This window comes from Nycticebus coucang, chromosome 9 (genome assembly GCF_027406575.1).
Source record: "Nycticebus coucang isolate mNycCou1 chromosome 9, mNycCou1.pri, whole genome shotgun sequence".
In the NCBI taxonomy this organism is placed as follows: Eukaryota; Metazoa; Chordata; class Mammalia; order Primates; family Lorisidae; genus Nycticebus; species Nycticebus coucang.
In genome coordinates, this window is record NC_069788.1 from 43,056,261 (window position 1) to 43,071,002 (window position 14,742).

Consider the following 14,742-nt stretch of genomic DNA (forward strand, 5'->3'; position numbering starts at 1 on the left):
GGCTTCAAACATAACTGAGTTTGCCTGGATGGATTTTGAAATTTCTTGGGACCAGTGACTCTTTTTCTTTTTTTTTCCTATTTTTTCTTGTTTTGAATGGGAATGTTTATCTCTGTTACCAATGTCCCGCCTTTGTCTTTTGGGAGCAGAAAATTTGTTTTCTAGTTTCACAGGTCCCAGATAAAGAGGAATTTTGCTCCAGGATGGATTATACCTAGAGTATCATCCATATGTAACTGAGATGATTTCAATGATGGGACTTTGTTGAGGTGTTAGACTTTGAGGTGATGATGCAATGAATTGAGACTTTGGGAGACCTTAGAATGAGGTGAATGGCACAAAGATGAACACAAATCTTTGGGGATCACACAGCACACTATGGTTATTAGAATAATAGCCCCCCCAAAGATGTCCACAACTTAATACCTGGAAGCGATGAAAATGTTCTGTTACCTGAAAAAATGGAATTAAGATAGTAGATAGAATTAAGGCTGCTAATCAGATTACTTTAAAGAGAGAAAATTATCCTGGGTTATCTGAATGAGATTTATATAATTACAAGGATCCTTAAAAGTAGAAGAGAGGCTCAGCGCCCGTAGCTCAATGGTTAGAGTGCCAGCCACATACACCAGGGCTGGCAGGTTCGAACCTGGCCTGGGCCTGCTTAAACAGCAATGACAACTACAACAAAAAAATAGCCAAGCATTGTGGTGGGTACCTGTAGTAACAGATACTTGGGAGGCTGAGGCAAAAGAATCACTTAAGCCCAAGAGTTTGAGGTTGCTGTGAGCTGTGACACCATAGCACTTTACCGACAGTGACATAACAAGACTCTGTCTCAAAAACAAAAAAAAAACCAAAAATACCCCCAAGGTTTCTCTCTGTTGCCCAGGCTGGAGTACGATAGCTTACAGCAGCCTCAAACTCCTGGGCTCAAATGACTGTCCCACTTTAGCCTCTCCCCCATCTCAGTAGGTGGGACTACAGGTGAGCACCTCCATACCTGGGTAGAGGTGTTCAAACCTTTTTGATGGTGACTCACAATAAGAAATACATTTTAGGCCTGGTGTGGGGCTCATGGCTATAATCCCAGTGCTTTAGGAGGCAGAGTTGAGAGGCTCCCTGGAGGCTAGGAGTCCCATACCAGCCTGGGCACCATGGCAAAACCCTATCTCCAAAAAAAAAATACAATTTACAGGTTTGGTGCCCAGTGGTTACAATTTATAGGCGCAGTGGTTATGGTGCCGGCATTATAAACCAAGGCTGGTAGGTTCAAATCCGGCCGGGGCCAGTTAAACAACGACAACCGCAACAAAACATAGCCAGGCGTTGTGGCAGGCACCTGTAGTCCCAATTACCTGGGAGGCTGAGGCAAGAGAATTGCTTAAGCCCAAGCTTTTGAAGTTGCTGTGAGCTATAACACCATATCACTCTACCGAGGGTGACATAGTAAGACTCTGTCTCAAAAAAAATAATAATACATTTGGCGGCGCCTGTGGCTCAGTGAGTAGGGTGCCGGCCCCATATGCCGAGGGTGGCGGGTTCAAACCCAGCCCCGGCCAAACTGCAAAAAAAAATAAAATAGCCGGGCGTTGTGGTGGGCGCCTGTAGTCCCAGCTGCTCGGGAGGCTGAGGCAAGAAAATCGCGTAAGCCCAGGAGTTAGAGGTTGTTGTGAGCTGTGTGACATCATGGCACTCTATCGTAGGGCGGTACAGTGAGACTCTGTCTCTACAAAAAAAATACATTTTACAGAGCAATTCAGGACTCTCATGCATGCATACATAGGTTCATTCTATACACAATGGAAGCAAAAGCTTTCAGAGAACAATCATGTAGACTTCTTTGCCTACTTGTCCTGGCAACGGAGGCCCATTCCCCATCTATGGCGAATGTATTGTGCTTTGTAAGCTTTCTTACTCTGTAAACCTATCTTTCTCTTCCTCAATGAACTTTGTTTCATGCATACCTTAAAAAAAAAAAAAAATTGGGTGGCGCCTGTGGCTCAGTGAGTAGGGCACCGGCCCCATATACTGAGGGTGGCCGGTTCAAACCCAGCCCCGGCTGCACTGAAACCAAAAAATAGCCGGGCATTGTGGCGGCGCCTGTAGTCCCAGCTGCTCGGGAGGCTGACGCAGGAGAATCGCGGAAGCCCAAGAGCTGGAGGTTGCTGTGAATCTTGTGACATCATGGCACTCTACCGAAGGCGGTAAAGTGAAACTCTATCTCTACAAAAAAAAAAAAAAAAAAATTACCTACCCTGAATATGCAGTGCATTTTATATTTGATTATGTTCCATCTAATTCTATTTCATTTTTTAAACAATTTTGCTTAACCCATAAATTGATTTCATGACTAATGGGTCTTGACCTCCAGTTTAAAAAGCCCTTTTAACTCATTTAATGTATGTAAACATGGACATATATAAACTGCTGTGAGGTAGGAATTATAACTGTATCCATTTTTCAAAAGAGGAAATTCTCACACAAAGAGGTTAAATAATTTGCCTAGCACACACAGCTAAGGATGAAGTAGGAGAACCAGGATTCCAACCCAGGGAGCCAGCTCCAAAGTCTACTCACTCTCTCACAGGGGCTCTCTCATCCCACCAGCCACATGGTGATAAACGAGTATCTGTTGACATATGTGTATATTTGACTCTTAAGAGGGTGATGCAAGTAGTGTTTGAACAGAATTGGTGTTCAGGGTTATAGTAGATTTAGGGAGCAGAAGTCATATTTTCTGACTCTTGTTATTTCTTGTTGAAAATAGTACTGTGTAGGCTTGGCACCTGTGGCTCAAGTGGCTAAGGCACCAGCCACATACACCTGAGCTGGCGGGTTCGAATCCAGCCTGGGCCCGCCAAACAACAATGATGGCTGCAACCAAAAAATAGCCGGGTGTTGTGGCGGGTGCCTGTAGTCCCAGCTACTTGGGAGGCGGAGGCAGGAGAATCGCTTGAGCCCAGGAGTTGGAGGTTGCTGTGAGCTGTGATGACCCGGCACTCTACCCAGGGCAACAGCTTGAGGCTCTGTCTCAAAAAAAAAAAAGAAAGAAAGAAAGAAAAAGAAGGGGGCAGCGCCTGTGGCTCAGTCGGTAAGGCGCCGGCCCCATATACCGAGGGTGGCGGGTACAAACCCGGCCCCGCAGAACTGCAACAACAAAAAAAATAGCCGGGCGTTGTGGCGGGCGCCTGTAATCCCAGCTACTCGGGAGGCTGAGGCAAGAGAATCGCTTCAGCCCAGGAGTTGGAGGTTGCTGTGAGCTGTGTGATGCCACGGCACTCTACCAAGGGCCATAAAGTGAGACTCTGTCTCTACAAAAAAAAAAAAAAGAAAGAAAACATAAAATGGGCAAAGTATACAAATAGACAACTCAAAAAAAAAAAAAACCCTAAAAAGAAAGAAAAAGAAAATTGTACGAATTTAAAGTTAGATAATTCTGGTTTCAAAAGCCAGCTCTACACCAGGGATAGATCCAGATTTTGTGGAGACTGAAGGTTATGCAATTTTGAACCCTTCTCTTAAGAAGAAGAATAAGCATTATGAATACAGAATTAGGTAAAGTGCCTTAAAAAGGGGCCTGTGGAAGGGAGTGCACAAGGCTTGAGCTTCATTAACTTCCTGGTTAATCTGCCTCTCTCTGCCCTTCATTAGCCTTTGTTTCTGACACAGTTGAAATAGGGGCAACAACTCCTGTTTCTCACTGTTTTTAGATCAATTGAAAGAACCACCGAACAAAAGGGCCTACCCAACGTTCACTCAATAAGTGATTATTGTTAATAATAATAAAAATAAAATAATAATTAATAGAATACCTCAATTAGAAACGAATTTTTAAGTAAGCTTTGAAATAATACGATATGGAGAACAATTATTTTTGTCTGTTCCTTTAAGCTTCAGCTCTGCAAGTTGACTCTCCCTGGAGTTTAATTATTTTGGTTTCTCTGAAGCTGTCTCTCCAGAGAGACGTCTAAGTGAAAACAAGAAAGCTCAGCATCCAAAAACAAAGGCAATAGCATATCATGGGAGAGAGTTGTTGGCAGGGACAGATTTCTACTATATGGATGTCAGTAACAAAAGATATTTAACCATTTTAAGTCTTCTTAGTCTTTCTCCATCAGCCCTAACAAGATAGATTTCAAGGTGCATTTTGGAGTTGAGGGAGAAGGCAGATTCTGTCCTGGCAGTATCAAGTTCTCCATCACCTGCAGGCAGCCACTTGGAGCTTGTTCTGCTGTGTCCTGAGAGATTATCTAAAAGCAAAAGGCCCCTGGAGTCAGCTTTTTGCCCCCTAGAAAACTAGCAGTATTTGTAGAAAAGCATGAGGTCATTTTACCTTCAACTTGCATCTTACATTCTCCTCCCAGGGTTTGAAATTCTAAAAAAGGAGTTATCTTACTGTATATTTATAAGAAAACATTATTGGAGTTCTTTCCAAACATGTACTTTCTCTTGGTTTTCTGTGGGCTTTTTGTTTAGGGTGATTGTGTTGTTTTATTTAGGCAATAAACAATAAATGAAGATATGTGGGAGGAGAAAGGTCAAAGATGGTTGGAGATAATTAGATTAATTGGGTGATTAAGGAGAGATATGTGGGTGATTATTAACTTCATTGCTAGCTACAGTTAGGCACAACTGCATGTCTTATTTTTGATAATATTTAAAAATGACTCACACCCTTTGCTATTCAATAATCACAAAATCTTCACATTTCCCTCTAGAAATTCCTTTGTGTAATACTGAAGATGAAACAGCCATTGTTTTTTTTTTGTAGAGACAGAGTCTTACTTTATCACCCTCGGTAGAGTGCCGTGGCATCACACAGCTCACAGCAACCTCCAACTCCTGGGCTTAGGCGATTCTCTTGCCTCAGCCTCCCAAGTAGCTGGGACCAGAGACCACAGGCGCCCGCCACAATGCCCCACTATTTTTTTATTGCAGTTTGGCCAGGGCCAGGTTTGAACCCACCACCCTCGTTATATGGAGCCGGCCCCCAACCCACTGAGCCACAGGCACTGCCTGAAATAGCCATTCTTTTTCTACACTTAGGCAAAATGAATTTTTCCCTCCTGCCACACTATTTCTTTAGACCTCAGACAGTTCTGGATTCATCTATTATCTGCCCACTCATGTTTCCCTAGATTCTCAACATCCACAGTGCATGTGCAGTGGCAAGAAACTGTTTTGGAATATTGTAAGTGATGGCTTCTGTTTCCAGGGTTTTCTTTTCTTCATCACCCTTCTCCCTGTTCAGTAAACTAAGACTTTATGGTCTTAATTTAGGGAAGAGTGGATGCAGCTGAAAGAGGAAGGTGTCCTTGATGGGTTTTGAGCCATGACCCTGTGGGAAACAGAAAGGACTCATGGTGCAAAGACAACACATGTGGCTTGGAAGAATCTCCCTCCAAATGTGATCAGGGTCCTTGGGCTGAGGAGAAGAAGACTGGAGAATTCAGAAGCGTGTGTTTTCCAGGCCCTGTGCTGTGCTCCCATAATTGAACCAGGCCCCTCTGGGGTCAGAGTTAGAAAGGAAAATGAGAGGAATCCCCTGATCACTCTTCTGGTGTCTTCATCATTTGTTAAGGGAAATGTCATACAAAGACGCTGTGCAGCCACCACTATCAGGCCACCCTGAGGGATTGCTGCTTCATTTTCTTTTCTCTTTTTTTTTTTTTTAAATAGAGACAGAGTCTTACTTTGTCACCCTCGGTAGAGTGCTGTAGCATCACAGCTCACAGCAACCTCCAACTCCTGGGTTTAGGCGATTCTCTTGCCTCAGCCTCCTGAGTAGCTGGGACTACAGGCACCCACCACAACACCCGGCTATTTATGTTGTTGTTGTTGTTGTTGCAGTTTGGCTGGGGCCAGGTTCAAATCTACCACCCTCAGGATGTGGGGCAGGGGCCCTACTCACTGAGCCACAGGAGCAGCCCCTTCAATCATTTTCAATACCATTTTGGACAATGTTTGGAAAAATACAGAGAAAAAATTAAAATGTATGAGGAGAATGAAGGGGAGCATTCAGATTACTTTAAAATTAGGATGCACGAGGACTGTGAGGTCTTAGTATGTTTCAACCTGGCCAGTATAACAGATGGTATTCAGGAACAGAAAGCACTCCCACCCAACAGAGCTCCTTGAAATTAAATATAACCCAGGGGAAAATCTGGGGGTGTAGAATGACCTTAGTATATCTAATTGCAATTTGTGATAATTACTACTCTGGCAAAGCTCAGGAAGCCATGCAAACTGGTCTGAGGGGACAGGGAAGGGCTCCCCCGAGCAGAGACCTGAAAGGTAAGTTAGAGATAACTAGGTGTTTATGAAGGGAGAAGGAAAATCCAGTCCCTGGGCTGGCAATTACCAGGTGAGCCACCCAGAACCACTTACAAAAATACTGTCATGAGGAAGACGACAAGTAAACAGAGTACTTCAAAGAGAAGGAAATGGTCAGCAATGGCAAATGCTGCAGAGAAGCCAAGCAAAATAAAGACGGTGAAGAATTCATTGGATTAAATAATATGGAGGACATTGGTGTTGACCTTGTCAAGGACACTTTAAGCAGGTTGTGGGAAGAAAGTGAAATTGCAGAAGGTTGGTACATACGGGAGTTGTAGACACCGAGATGGTAAAAATTGACAACTTTTTCAAGAAATTTGGCCATGAAAGGAATGGTAAATGGAATAGGGGGAGCTGGACACGGAGTCAAAGGAAGAGGCTTAAGAGGGGGAGCTTTGACCATGTATAAATGTTGGTAGGGTGCAGCAAGTAAAGAGAGCAGTGAAAGAGAGCGGATAGAGACCCCCTGTGGAGCCGAGAAGTGGCACAAGCCAAAGGGAGGGAAAGCCAGATGGGAAATTGCCCTAAATAGGAGAAAGGAATGGGAGTGGATGCAGATATCTGGAGATTTGGTGGCAGAAGTAAGGGAGCTCCCTATATCCTCTACGTATGTCTATGTGAAGTGGGAGCTGATAGGATCTGCTAACTGGGTAGGGGCCTGGGCAACATGGGTGAGTTGGAAGGGTCAGCAAAATCAAAGAGCTTGAAGGCAGAAAAGATTTGAGAGTGAGCACAAATTCCAGGTGTGCAAGAAAAATTATATATATATATATATATTTTTTTTTTTTTTTTGAGACCGAGTCTCAAACTCCTGGGCTTAGGAGATTCTCTTGCCTCAGCCTCCCAAGTAGCTGGGACTACAGGTGCCTGGCACAGCACCCGGCTATCTATTTTTTTGTTTTTAGCAGGCCAGGGCTGGGTTTGAATCCACCAGTCATTATGTTTCATCATAATGACTCATGAAAAAATGACAGGGAGGCAGTTGGGTACATGGTTGGAATTTGGAAGAGGAGTACAGGCCGACAATGTCCATTTGGGTGTCATTGGGACAGAGTTTGTATCTGGAATCCCCCTGACTTGGCTCAGAGTGACAGAACAGGCCTAAGAGCCAAACTGGAAAAACCCCAACATTTAAGGCCCGGTGGAGGAAGAAGAGTTAGAAGGTAGGAAGAAAAGCAGGAGATTTTATGTCTTAGAACTAAGGGAAGAGAATATTTTAAGTTAAGTAGAAATAAAAGATGAACTAGGAGTAGGATTATCAAATATCCCTTGGGTATTGCTCTCCTTTCTTTGGCTTGAGGCACAAAGAACAGTAAGAAGATGTAATCGTGACAATAATCATATCTTCCATTTAGTGAGTACATAGTCCCTGATTATATCATTCAGCTGGCCAATCAATTCCATATTAACTGAAAACACCACGTGCCAACAACTGCTCAGGACAGTTTCCTCTCATGGTGCTCATCAGGGCTCCTCTGTCTTCCCACTGTCACACATAGAAAATACCATCACTTGTACATCCCCCAAGGTAAATGAATGATGAGGCTGCTCAAGGCTGCCTGAGCCCTTTGGATATCCTGAGGCCTGAGGATATCCTGATATCTCATCATCCCCTGCCTCTGATCACAGTTCCTCCTGTTCTGATATTGCGCGTGTGACTACAAAGGGGTTTTATGGTTGTGAGGGCAGAGCTGGGGACCACCATGCATGCATATGAGCTGCTAGAGATTATCAGCCGTTTAAGTAACAGCCTTGGAGAGTGAGACTGGTTTCAAAATGCTGGTGCTTAAAAAGAAGAAAAGCTGCACAGATTGTTCAGTTTTCAGTAATGAGAAGGGAGAAGGAGAGAGAAGCATTTTGTAAAAATAATGAAATGGAAAAAATTATTCTAAAAATTAGGAAGATTTGGGGAGGCGCCTGTGGCTCAGTGGGTAGGGCACCGGCCCCATATACCGAGGGTGGCGGGTTCAAACCTGGCCCTGGCCAAACTGCAACAAAAAATAGCTGGGTGTTGTGGCATGTGCCTATAGTCCCAGCTACTCGGGAGGCTGAGACAAGAGAATTGCCTAAGCCCAGGAGTTGGAGGCTGCTATGAGATGTGATGCCACAGCACTCTACCCAGGGTGATAAAATGAGACTCTGTATCTAAATAAATAAATAAATAAATAAAATAAAATAATAAAAATTAGGAAGATTTAGGCTCAGCACCTGTGGCTCAAGTGGCTAAGGTGCCAGCCATATACACCTGAGCTGGCAGGTTTTAATCCAGTCCGGGCCCACCAAACAACAATGACAGCTGCAACCAAAAAATAGCAGGGGCGTTGTGGTGTGCGGCTGTGGTCCCAGCTACTTGGGAGGTGGAAGCAGGAGAATTGCCTAAGCCTAGGAGTTGGAGGTTGCTGTGAGCTGTGATGCTATGGCACTCTACCGAGGGTGATAAAGTGAGACTCTGTCTCTAAAAATAAAATAAAATAATAAAAATTAGGAAGATTTGGACCAGGCATGGTGACTCACACCTATAATCCCAGAACTTTGGGAGGCTGAGATGGGCGGATTGCCTGAGTTCAGGAGCTCGAGACCAGCCTGAGCACGAGTGAGACCCGGGTTGTAAAAATAGCTGGGTGTTGTGGTGGGAGCCTGTAGTCCTAGCAACTTGGGAAGCTGAGATCAGAGAATCTCTTGAGCCAAGGAGTTTGAGGTTGCTGTGAGCTATGACACTACAGCACTTACTGAGCGAGACATAGTGAGACTTGGTCTCAAAAGTATATAAAAAATAAATAAAAATAAAAATTAGAAGGATTAAACTGAGAATTTGAGGTAGTCTAAGAGTCAACCCCAAGATGTAGGAGGCAAAAAAACTTGTGAGTTTCTGTCTGGCCCATGTCTGTCGGTAGGTGCTGATGCCTGCTCTCACTGTGCACTGTGCATAGAGGGAAGCACACCCCCACCCCAAGGATCTTGTTTCCTACAAGGGAGTGCAACTGAAAACAGGACTGCCGGGATTGAATCAGACTGCCTGTGGAATAGCTGAGTTCACCATGAAAAAGAACTCATTTTAAGTTAAATTCATTTTGATGTATCCATCAATAGGAAATTATGCCACCCTTAAAAAAAATGAGATATTTCTAATTGTTCTGATACAGAAGGTTTTCCAAGATATAATTTTCTTTTCTCTCTCTCTCTTCCTTTCTTTCTTTCGAGACAAAGCCTCACTTTGACACCCTTGGTAGAATGCCATGGCAACATAGCTCATAGCAACCTCAAACTCTTGGGCTTAAGCAATTCTCTTGGCTCTCAGCCTCCCAAGTAGCTGGGACCATAGGCACCAGCCACAACATCTGGCCATTTTTAGAGACGAGGTCTTGCTGTTGCTCAGGCTGGTCTCAAACTCCTGAGCTCTGGCAATCCACCCACCTTGGCCTCCCAGAGTGCTAGGATTATAGGCGTGAGCCACCGTACCTGGCCTCCCAAGATATATATATATCTTATATATATATATATATATATATTTTTTTTTTTTTTTTGGGACTGAGTTTTACTTTGTCGCCCTCGGTAGAGTGCTGTGACATCCCAAGTAACAGCAACCTCCAGCTCTTGGGCTTAGGCGATTCTCTTGCCTTAGCCTCCCGAGTAGGGACTACAGGCGCCCACCAAATGCCCGGCTATTTTTGTTGCAGTTTGCCCGGGGCTAGGTTTGAACCCACCACCTTCGGTATATGGGGCTGGTGCCCTACTCACTGAGCCACAGGCGCCACCCTCCCAGGATATATTTTTCAACAAAAAATAAGGTGCAAAACAGAATGTTTAGAGGGCTATTTAACAACAACAAAAAGAATATATAAGGATATGTTTGCATATGAAAAGAATATGGAAGAATACACAGGAAACTGGTAAGAGAGGTGAGTGGCCCATGAAGAGGAAAGCTGGTAGCTGGAGATCAAGGCAAAAGGTTTTCACTGTATACTCTTTTGAATTTCATACTAAGTATTATTTATTTAATGAATAAAGACGTGCAAATACATAAAAAGACTTGGTGAATCATTTTGCAAGGTTCATTTGTAATGCAAACAGCCACTCCCTAATTTCCTTTGGAAATGTTGACATTTGTGTGCTGGATTTTCTTAAAGCATGAAATACCAGGGTCTGCAAACCACACCCTGAGTGCTTAAATTTGAGGTCACTGAAAAAACCAGCCACACAAGTGTGACTTTCCAAAAAGCCAAACATTGTTAAGGGAGGCAGAGTCAGTAGCAGGGGGCTTGATGTACTCTCAACATTTGAAAATGTGAGAGAGAAGGGAGAAGAGTGTAAAGAGTTAGTGCAATCCCCTTTCTTCATAAATCAGGAAACGAGGGTCAAAAGAGGAAGAGACTTGCCCAATAAAAAGATTGTGCCATTTTGTGTAAAAAAAGGAGAAAAGTGGCCAGGCACAGTGACTCACACCTCTAATCCTAGTACTCTGGAAGGTTGAGGGGGAGGATCAATTAAGCTCAGGAGTTTGAGACCAGCCACAGCAAGGATGAGACCCCATCTCTGCAAAAACCAGAAACAATTAGTCGGGTGTGGTGGCATGGGCCAATAGTCCCATAGTTTCAGCTACTCAGAAGTCTGAGGCAAGAGGATCCCTTTAGCCCAGGAGTTTAAGTTGCAGGGAGCTATAATGACACTGTCATCAAGAAAAAAAAAAAAAAAAGGAGAAAAAGAAGTCTTTATATCCATATTTGTTTCCATTTGCAGAAAGGACTCCAGAAGGAAGCATAAATACAAATGGGTAACTATATGGAGAGGGACAGTGGTAAATCAAAGGATGGGAGACAGAGGTAGGAATGAGATTTTCACTTTTAATCTTTTATAATCCTTGACCTACTTTTTTATTTTGATTTTTTTTGAGAAAGAGTCTCACTCTATCACTCTATGTCCCAGATAGAATGGAATGGTGAAAAAAAAAAAGAAGAAGAAGAATGGAATGGCATCATATCTCACAGCAACCTTCAACTCCTGGGCTTAAGCGATTCTCTTGCCTCAGCCTCCCAAGAAGCTGGGACTAAAGGCACCAGCCACAATGCCCAGCTATTTTTTGGTTGTAATTGTCATTGTTTGACAGGCCCGAGCCGGATTTGAACCTGCCAGCTGTGGTGTATGTGGCTGGTGCCTTAGCTGCTTGAGCTATAGGAGCCATCTGAGTTGAGATTTCTTTTTTTTTTAATTTATTTTTTTTCTTTTTTTGAGACAGAGTCTTCCTTTGTCACTTGGGCTGGAGTGCAGTAGCATCAGCCTAGCTCACAGCAACCTCAGACTTCTGGGTTCACATGATCCTCCTGCCTCAGCCTCCCCAGAAGCTGGAATTAACAGGCCCCTGCTACAATGTCTGGCTAATTTTTTTTTTTTTTTTTTTGGTCTGGCTAATTTTTTTTGGAGAAAGAGCCTCAACCTGTCGCCCTGGATAGAATGCTATGGCATCACAGCTCACAGCAACCTCCAACTCCTGGGCTCAAGCAATTCTCCTGCCTCCGCCTCCCAAGTAGCTGGAACTACCGGCGCCCAACACAACGCCCAGTTATTTTTGATTGCAGCTGTCGTTGTTTGGCGGGTCCGGGCTGGATTCAAACCCGCCAGCTCAGGTGCATGTGGCTGGCACCTTAGCCACTTGAGCCACAGGCACCGAGCCAGTCTGGCCAATTTCTTTTTTGTGTGTGGTTTTTGGCCAGGGCTGGGCTTGAACCCGCCACCTCTGGCATATGGGACTAGCGCCCTACCCCGTTGAGCCACAGGCACCACCTTGGCTAATTTCTTTTTTTTTTTTTTTTTTTGTAGAGACAGAGTCTCACTGTACCGCCCTCGGGTAGAGTGCCGTGGCGTCACACGGCTCACAGCAACCTCTAACTCTTGGGCTTACGCAATTCTCTTGCCTCAGCCTCCCAAGCAGCTGGGACTACAGGCACCTGCCACAATGCCCGGCTATTTTTTTGTTGCAGTTTGGCCGGGGCTGGGTTTGAACCCGCCACCCTCGGCATATGGGGCCGGCGCCCTACTCACTGAGCCACAGGCGCCGCCCAACCTTGGCTAATTTCTTTTTGTAGAGACAGTCTCACTTTATGGCCCTCGGTAGAGTGCTGTGGCCTCACACAGCTCACAGCAACCTCTAACTCCTGGGCTTAAGCGATTCTCTTGCCTCAGCCTCCCGAGTAGCTGGGACTACAGGTGCCCGCCACAATGCCCGGCTAATAATTTCTTATATTTAGTATAGACAGGGTCTCGCTCTTTCTCAACTCTTGAGCTCAAGCAATCCTCCTGCCTTAGCCTCCCAGAGTGCTAGGATTATAGGTGTGAGCCACTGTACCCAGCCTTTGAGATCATTTTTTAAATCCAGGAGATGGTAACAAATTGTTGGGCCTCTTTTTGCTCTTTTGACTTATAGTTACACAAGAACTCATAGGTGATTTTCTTAGCTCCTTTGTCCTAAGCTCCCACCCTAATGGTGACTATCTAGGTCTGTGTTTTTCAGAACCCAAGTTTAGGGAAATGTTAATCTCCACAAAACATCTCAACTAAACTTAGGAAATTCTGTATGTTACATGTTCCTGATGGAGAATCACAATACTATTGAAGGACCTAAGAAGTCCTGCAATACAGAAACTCATGTAACTTACTAACCCAGCATTTTCAAAGCTTATGGATACGGAACCCTTTGGGGTCTGTGTGTGTGTGTGTGTCCTATTACCTCTATTTGGAATGAATGGGGTCCAAATACCTCTGTTTTTAGGGAATTTATGAGATCTGTTATTGGTTGGCACTTAAGCCAGTTCTGGGACCTCTGCAAATACCGGAAGATTTAACACGTTCCTGAGGGAGCCTGAGAGTTGTGTAATTCATGCAGCTCTTCACCCCACCAGTTGAAAGAAAACCTTTTAACAGTGGGATCCTCAGAAACTCACTTGTTTTACAGGGAGGTTCCTACCTAATCACAATGAAGTCAGTGAATATCTTTGTTTTTTTTTCACGGTATAACAACACATTTTATTATAAAAACAAATGTTCAATGTTTTATACATTGTGTTTTCTTCAGAAAGTCTAGAGCAGGGGCTCACCTATTTCCATAACAGTTCAACTTTATGGATTGAAAACAGCTGAGCTTAAAAAAAAAAACAAAACCCAGCTGAGCTTTCAGATGAAGTTGATTTCCACTTGATTGCAGAATTCAAGATTTCTCAGATGTTAATACAGAGTCAAAAGCAGTAGATAAAACTTTGCAAATTGCTTGTGCCTGTTCCAGGCTATTGCACTGATAAACCCACAGGCTGTATTCTTCATTGCTTGCATCTGTGGTCTTCAGAGCCAATAAGCTTTTTCCTGCCCCAGACCATCATCATAACACACCATCCAGATGATTAAATATAGAGCATGCCTGTGCAAGACATCAGACTGATCCGATGTTCATACTTTTATACCATACTTGGAAACTCCCATAATAAATTCTTCTTCCAGAGGAACAAAAGGCAACTTCTTGTTGGGCAACGTTTATGTAAATTTATCAGGTCTAGTGGCCCTTCCAGACCTTTCCCCTTAGACAGTTTCAGCTTCTCAATGACACCTACATATTTTATTCGAAATTCTGCACAGGTATCTGAATTGTTGCTTTGTCCTGAGCTTTTGGTAGAATCTGTATCAAGGCTGGCCACAGTGCTGGATCGTGAAAGACCCCCAAGGCTAGAATCCACAGAATTGCTCTTGATATTAATCTCACTACTTTGGGAACTGCTACTACTGTATCGCTTTTTGTCTTTCCAAAACATTTTTCACCATAGCTTGATCCAGAAAAGAGCCCGGACAGAATTGAACACTATTTTCTTTTCTTCAAAGATTCGACAGATAGCAGTCTGCACAGAGAGCTTCTTTTCATTCTGACACGATCAGTTCTTTTCACAGCAACACTGTACCTGGCGGCCGCGGACCCATCCCTGGGGCCGCCTGCGCTTCGCGGGGAGTTGGAGAGCCCCTGCCTCCGGTGCCCGGGCACCTAGCCCAGTTCCTGACTCCAGCGCCAGCTTTTCCAGCCCGCCTCCCACGTCGGCCGGGCCCCGCCTCCCGAAGGCAGTGACTATCTTATCTCTTTCACTTCTGGCTTTGGCTTTTAGATTTATTTTGCTTTGGGGAACTTGTTTCGTCATCTTTTTGTTCAAAAATTGTTGTTCTCTCTCTGTCCTTCCTCCATAAAGCCTTCAGGTTACATTTCCCTCCCTTCTAATATCTTCACTCCCAAATGAGTAGGTGAGAAAAATTTCCAGTCATTTGGACACTGGACCTGCCACACTTCATATTCCTTGTAAGTTTTTTGAGGTTTTTTTCAACCTCAATTCCCAAAGAAACATTGACTCATCACAACACAGACACATAGTCATTTGG

The 14,742-nt window shown here is 44.1% G+C and overlaps 1 pseudogene across 1 annotated transcript in view; it reads right to left on the reverse strand.

Annotated features, from left to right (window-relative positions):
* Nucleotides 1-14,132, reverse strand: part of LOC128594507 (integrin beta-1-binding protein 1-like) — a 122,699-nt pseudogene extending 108,567 nt beyond the window's left edge. The window contains exon 1 of the transcript XR_008382585.1: nucleotides 13,349-14,132. The product of XR_008382585.1 is annotated as an integrin beta-1-binding protein 1-like (transcript). The remainder of the gene's footprint in view (nucleotides 1-13,348) is intronic.
* Nucleotides 14,133-14,742: the final 610 nt, after the last annotated feature.